General features: G+C 45.1%; 1 pseudogene; it reads left to right on the forward strand.

Moving 5' to 3' along the window:
• The first annotated feature begins 5,521 nt into the window (after positions 1-5,521).
• LOC141124453 (U2 spliceosomal RNA) lies at positions 5,522-5,670 on the forward strand (annotated as a pseudogene).
• The last annotated feature ends 835 nt before the right edge of the window (positions 5,671-6,505 follow it).

Genomic DNA, 6,505 nt, shown 5'->3' on the forward strand with positions numbered 1-6,505 from the left:
GCTAACAATAGCGGCGCTTTACCGCCGATGCCGCCCCGTCCCAGTGTGAAAGGAGCCTTAGGGGTGTACTCACTTTTGTTGCCAGCGCTTTAGAAATTAATGGTTGTGTGTTGAGTTATTTTGAGGGGACAGCAAATTTACACTGTTATACAAGCTGTACAATCACTACTTTACATTGTAGCAAAACCCTATTGAGCATCTGTGGGGCATCCTCAAATGGAAGGTGGAGGAGCGCAAGGTCTCTAATATCCACCAGCTCCGTGATGTCATCATGGAGAAGTAGAAGAGGACTCCAGTGGCAACCTGTTAACCTCTGGGGAACTCCATGCCCAAGAGGGTTAAGGCAGTGCTGGAAAATAATGGTGGCCAAACAAAATATTGACATTTAGACCTAATTTGAATATTTTCACTTAGGGGTGTACTCACTTTTGTTGGCAGTGGTTTAGACATTAATGGCTGTGTGTTGAGTTATTTTGAGGGGGCAGCAAATTCACACTGTTATACAACTGTACACTCACTACTTTACATTGTAGCAAAGTGACATTTCTTCAGTGTTGTCACATGAAAAGATATAATAAAATATTTACAAAAATGTGAGGGGTGTACTCACTTTTGTGAGATACTGTATATATAAATATACATATAGATATACTGTATATATAAGAAATATTGTATACCTTTCAAAGAATGTTTTAGAAAAGGGTGTTGTACCCAAGAGTGCTGCTGCAGAAAGAAGTTAAAAAAGATGTGCAATTTTTCTTCAACCATTATTTTTTACTGACCATTTCAACTATTTTGGAGAGCAGATGATAAATGCTTAGCCATATGGGAAGAGCCATATGCTTAGCCATATGGGAAGAGCTGTGTCCATCAGCGACGCCATTACCAGACGGAAGCATATGAAGAAGAATAGCTGATGGATTTTGGAATCAGGGAAACTTTCCAAGCTGCATAGGAGCCCTTGATGGGAAGCATATCCGTATACAAATGCCTCCTGGTTCTTGTCATTTCAAGAAATATTTCTCATTGGTTCTCATAGCTATCTGTGATAGCTATTATACATTTGTAGCTTTGGACATTGGGGCATACGGCAGTAGTTCTGATTCCAGAGTGTTCTTGGAGTCTGTAATGGGTAGAAGACTGCAAAAAGGGCGATTCAACATACCATCTGATCAGCCTCTTCCTGAAACAGAAGGACCAGAACTGCCTTTCGTGCTTGTTGCAGATGAGGCCTTTGCACTTTCTAGATAGTTGCTTAAGCTTTATGCTAAAAGTAATCTGGACGATAAGAAGAGTATCTTTAACTACCGGCTGAGCCACACAATGTGCCTAATTGAATGTTCTTTTGGCACATTGGCAAGTAAATGGCGTGTTTTCCAAAAAAAAAGAGGAATTAAACATATGGTCACAAAACTTTACCATAGAGATACCAACTTGTTTTTGCTTTCCAGATAGAACATCTAAACTTTACTTGTGATTAGGGATGAGCCCGATGTTCGAGTGAGGTTCTCTGAGTTTAGTCGGATGCCTCAAGGATTGTCAGGAGCCCCAGCAACCTTCCAGCGGTTGATGGAAAGAACAGTAAGAGACATGAATCTTATAGAAGTACTCATGTACCTAGATGACATCATTGTGTTCAGGAAGACTTTGGAAGAGCTTGAAGCCTGGTTGGAAAAGGTCTTTGCACGGCTCCATGAAGAAGAGTTAAAACTGTTGTTGGAAAAGTGCCAGTTCTACAGAAATTCTGTTACATACTTGGGTCTTCTTGTCTCTGCTGGAAGGGTAGTCATGGACCCGAAGAAGTTTGAATCTGTCACCACATGGCCTAGGCCAAGGATTGTAACTGAATTGAGATCCTTCCTGGGATTCTGCTCCTACTATCGGAGGTTTGTGGCAAATTGTGCCAGGATTGCTTGGCCTCTCAATGAGTTGTTGCAAGTGGCCACAGGAGAAGGAGAGAATGAGTCTAAAGTGAAGAAGTCTGGTTGTCGCAAGAAAGGAGAGTCGGTGCAAGAACAATGGACTTCCCAGTGTAAAGAAGCATTTTGGTATCTGAAGAAGAGTCTACGGCGTGGTGTGACGGGGTCAGATGCCATTCCCAGAGCCAGGATTCAGAGGAAGTTCCTGAAAGAGTCTTCACCATCACCTGCATCGCTGCCAGCAGCTTCTGTAACCAGTGTGGCGAGCGGGCAGTTGCCCATTTAGATTCTGTTAAGACACTGCATATAGACATCCCTTATTCAAGCCAGCTTTCTGATACTTGTGGTGCGACTGGAAGTTAGTTCACATACTCTAATGAACACTGTATGCAGACATTGATATCCTGTTCACATTTTTATCATCAGCAATCTCATTGGATACAATAATATTCCAGCCATATAGGAAAAGTGTGAAGTAAAATAAAGATACACCACAGATCAGTCACATTTACTATACCCTATCATTAATGATTACCCTGTTCTAAATACTTCAAGGCTAGCCGAAGAATTGCCGGATTCCAAGGAGTAACACTTTAACCCTTTTATCCTCTCTTTATTCGCTCAAGTGACTAAGGTTGTTTTTAGCACAAAGGGTCTGCTCTCACATTCTCTGGAACTCTATTTAAAGGAGCCAGACAATTTAACCACACTAGTTTGCATAATGTTTGTCATGTTATACTGATGTTAATGGCCTGTGAGTTGAGGAAACAGAAGGGAGTGAACCTGACATAGCAAATTAAGTGTCAGTTCCCTACCCTTCTGCTGACCTGTTCATATAGGTTACTGCTGCAGAAACAGTGTCTGGCACAATTTGGGCCATTTGTATGCTTTGGATTTCTCTTTATTACCAAAAGGTTACCAGTTGCAAATACTGTTCATAAACTGTGCTATATTGTTCAGATAAAAATACCTTTGCGATATTCAGTGTTATGTTTTACACTTTTCTGTGACCCTTTTACCACAGTAAACAAACTTGAACTGGTATTGTGTAAGTAAGTAAGTAACTTATTATCGGTGACAGTTGGTAAAAAAGTATGAACCCAGGGTGTCAGAGGTGACGGAGGATTTGCAGAGTCGGGGAAACCAGTGGGGTATAGATTCTATCAGCGGCCCTTACAAAGGTATCTCTACAGTAAAAAAAATGAAACATTGAAGTAACTGTGAAGATGTGCCTAGGTAGTTAATTTTCCACTAAAGTAACAATAAATACTAATAAACCAGATGAGAGTGCCTATTATTTTCCTTTGACTTCTAATTCTTATAAATATTTAAACTCCAAACAGAACAATCAAAACATAATACCGATAAAAATGAGTCATTCATATTCATTCGTTTCTGAATATTCCATTAAGCAAAACAGCCACTTTCTCCAATTTGTCTAATGCTTCATTTCATGTCAGCAATGCTCTATTGCCCCCTTGGCATTGCGGGGATTAATAATTATGCTAAATTTAATTTTCTTATCATCTTCCTTTTCCACACTGCAGATTTAAAAATTAAGTCAACGAAAGTAAATCAATTGTGGCAAAAAGACAAAAAAAAAGAGTGTATTTGCATATATGTTATGCACAGGTCCATTGATTAACACATTCAAAGGCAATTTGCAAGGTCATAGATGAACTTATCCTGTTGTATTTTAAAACAATAGTTATTGCAGTTTAGAAAATAGGAAATCTGTTTGTGTTTTCTAAATCCAGCTGCAGGGGAAGGTAAGATCATGAAAAGTGGAAAGGGATTTCTTATGCCGCGTACACACGGTCGGACTTTCCGGCATACTTGGTCCGGCGGACCAGAGTGTGCCGGACAATCCGCCCGTGTGTGGGCGCCGGCGGACTTTTCCGGCGGACTTTTTCCCAAAAGCCCGCCGGACCTAGATTTGAAGAAAGTTTTAAATCTTTCCGCCGGACTCAGTTTCGGGCGGAAAGTCCGCTCGTGTGTGTGCTGGTCCGACGGAAAGCCCGCTCGTGTGTATGCTGGTCCGACGGACCAGATACGACACGAGGGCAGGGTATTGCATCTCGCGCTCGCTGCAATAGGAAAAACAAATTTTCCTATTGCGGCGAGCGCGGGGCATACCAGGCCCTTAGGTCTGGTATGGATTATAAAGGGAACCCCCTACGCCGAAAAAACGGCGTGGGGTCCCCCCTAAAATCCATACCTTATATAGGCGGAGACCCCGCCCCCTTTTGATGTCACAGTCCCTGGGCATGCTGGGACTGTGACGTTTTAGGGGGCGTGGTCACTGGGTGATGTTGACCACGCCCCCTAAAACTTCACAGTCCCAGCATGCCCAGGGACTGTGACATCAAAAGGGGGCGGGGTCTCCGCCTATATAAGTGACAACGCAGCCCTCGGAGAGCAGTCCAGCCGGAGAGAGCGTCGTGTCAACATCTGGAGAAGAGAAGAAGACAAGAAGTCCGGACCTCTGCTGGCAAGAGAGCTACCTGAAGACAGCAGAGGAGCCGGCCGAAGAACTGGAGAGAAGAGAGCGGAGAAGAACCAACCGGACGCCGAGAGAAGATGAAGCGGAGGGACACCCGAAGCCGGAAGAAGACCCCCGAAGCCGGAGGAAGATCCCCGCCGGAGCTGTTTAATAAAATATTTTAAAAACCTGTGTAGTGTGTTTTATTACTTACACTTTTTCCCTAGGTGAATGGGTAGGGGTACCATGTACCCCATACTCATTCACATAGGGTGGGGGGCCGGGATCTGGGGGCCCCCTTATTAAAGGGGGCTCCCAGATTCCGATAAGCCCCCGCCCGCAGACCCCGACAACCAACGGCCAGGGTTGTCGGGAAGAGGCCCTTGTCCTCATCAACATGGGGACAAGGTGCTTTGGGGTGGGGGGGGCCCGCAGGGTGGCCCCCCTCCCCCAAAGCACCCACCCCCCATGTTGAGGGCATGTGGCCTGGTACGGTTCAGGAGGGGGGGGCGCTCGCTCGTCCCCACCCCCTTTCCTGACCGGCCAGGCTGCGTGCTCGGATCGGGGTCTGGTATGGATTTTAGGGGGGACCCCACGCCGTTTTTTCGGCGTAGGGGGTTCCCTTTATAATCCATACCAGACCTAAGGGCCTGGTATGCCCCGCGACGGGGCTCGCAAGGTGTCAATCTCGCCGATAAAAGCGGCAAGATTGACATCCTTTTCTAGTCCCGTCGCACCTGAGTCATGTTCAAAATGAACGGACTTGTCCGTGTGTGGGCAAGTCCGTTCATTCTGAAAGTCCGCCGGAACTCCGGCGAAAGTCCGTCGGAAAGACGGGCGGACTTAGCCCGCCGGAAAGTCCGGGCGTGTGTGGGCAAGTCCGTCCGTTTTAAAGTCCGGCGCACCTGGCGGACAAAGTCCGTCGGAAAGTGTGCCGGACCAAGTAGGATAGAAAGTCCGACCGTGTGTACGCGGCATTAGAGATAATACATGGACATTTTTAAAGAACCACTATGGCTAAGCCCCTGATGGAGTAAACATGTCAGAGGAGGCGGAGTATGGTCTAGTGGGAGGCAGTTTACTTGATATACAATGTATGCCAAATACAATTTATTTGAAAGCCTTTTCTCTGCCTTTTGGCTAAAATCAATTGTAGTATCTGTTCTTATCAGTGTCTAGTTGGGGTTCTTGCCCTCATTTTTGCCTTTTGGAAGGAATGGCTGGCTTTATAGTATGCATTTGGGTGGCAAAAATATAAATGCAATCTATACACTGGGGGGAAAACCTCTGGGGGAATCTAGGATGGAAAAGGACCTGGAGGTCCTAGTAGATGATAGGCTCAGCAATGGCATGCAATGCCAAGCTGCTGCTAACAAAGCAAACAGAATATTGGCATGCATTAAATAGGGGGATTAATTCCAGAGATAAAATGATAATTCTCCCAATCTACAAGACTATGGTCCGGCCGCACCTGGAGTATGCCGTCCAGTTCAGGGCACCAGTCCTCAGGAAGGATGTGCTGGAAATGGAGCGAGTACAAACAAAGCTAATAAAGGGTCTGGAGGATATTAGTTATGAGGAAAGGTTGCGAGCACTGAACTTATTCTCTCTGGAGAAGAGACGCTTGAGAGGGCGGGTATGATTTCAATTTATAAATACTGTACTGGTGACCCCACAATAGGGATAAAACTTTTTCGCAGAAGGGAGTTTAACAAGACACGTGGCCACTCATTAAAATTAGAAGAAAAGAGGTTTAACCTTAAACTACGTAGAGGGTTCTTTACTGTAAGAGTGGCAAGGATGTGGAATTCCCTTCCACAGGCGGTGGTCGCAGCGGGGGGCATCGATAGTTTCAAGAAACTATTAGATAAGCATCTGAACGACCGCAACATACAGGGATATACAATGTAATACTGACATATAATAACACACATAGGTTGGACTTGATGGACTTGTGTCTTTTTTCGACCTCACCTACTATGTAACTATGGGGGCTCTGAAGGTTTGTCCTGTAGGAACATAAACCAGGGAGCTCACTGGGTAAGATGGGGCTCAGGAGTAATTCCACAGTGACTAACTGGAGGGGCCCAGCTTCTCCTGATTG

The sequence above is a fragment of the Aquarana catesbeiana genome, linkage group LG01, assembly GCF_042186555.1.
Source record: "Aquarana catesbeiana isolate 2022-GZ linkage group LG01, ASM4218655v1, whole genome shotgun sequence".
NCBI lineage: Eukaryota > Metazoa > Chordata > Amphibia > Anura > Ranidae > Aquarana > Aquarana catesbeiana.